This window comes from Salminus brasiliensis, chromosome 9, assembly GCF_030463535.1.
Source record: "Salminus brasiliensis chromosome 9, fSalBra1.hap2, whole genome shotgun sequence".
Taxonomy (NCBI): domain Eukaryota; kingdom Metazoa; phylum Chordata; class Actinopteri; order Characiformes; family Bryconidae; genus Salminus; species Salminus brasiliensis.
The window spans coordinates 9,269,293-9,269,896 of NC_132886.1; positions in this window are offsets into that span (position 1 = coordinate 9,269,293).

A 604-nucleotide genomic window follows, 5' to 3' on the forward strand; every position below is an offset into this window, starting at 1 on the left:
ACCAGGGAACTTGATTGCAGTAAATGGCCCCATGAAAAAAGAGCAATACATCAAGATTCTCAACAACAACATCAGGCAGTCTGCAGAGAAACTTGGCCTTGGGAACCGGTAGACATTTCAGCACGACAATGCAGTGGCCCAGCCAGAGTCCTGACTTGAATCCAATTGAGAATCTGTGGAGGGAGCTAAAGATCAGGGTGATGGCAAGGAGACCCTCGAACCTCAAAGAGTTGGAGCTCATCACTAAAGATGAATGGGCAAAAATACCAGTGGAGACATGCAAAAAGCTGGTCAGCAATTACAGGAAGCGTTTGATTGCTGTAATAGCCAATGAAGGCTTTTCTATTAATTATTGAGAAGGGTATGAATAATTTTGGACATGCCACTTTTTGTTCAAATGTGTATAAAAGCTGAGAAATATTTTTTCCCACAATGATGCCTCTTGTACATCATCGTGTTATCTCCTGGTAGATGTCTGTGTCATTTCCAGGCAAAAATATAATTTCTGGTTAAATAAAAGTAAATTTAAGTCAAACTTTGACAGGGGTATGAATACTTTCGGGCATGACTGTATATATACATATATATATATATATATATATAT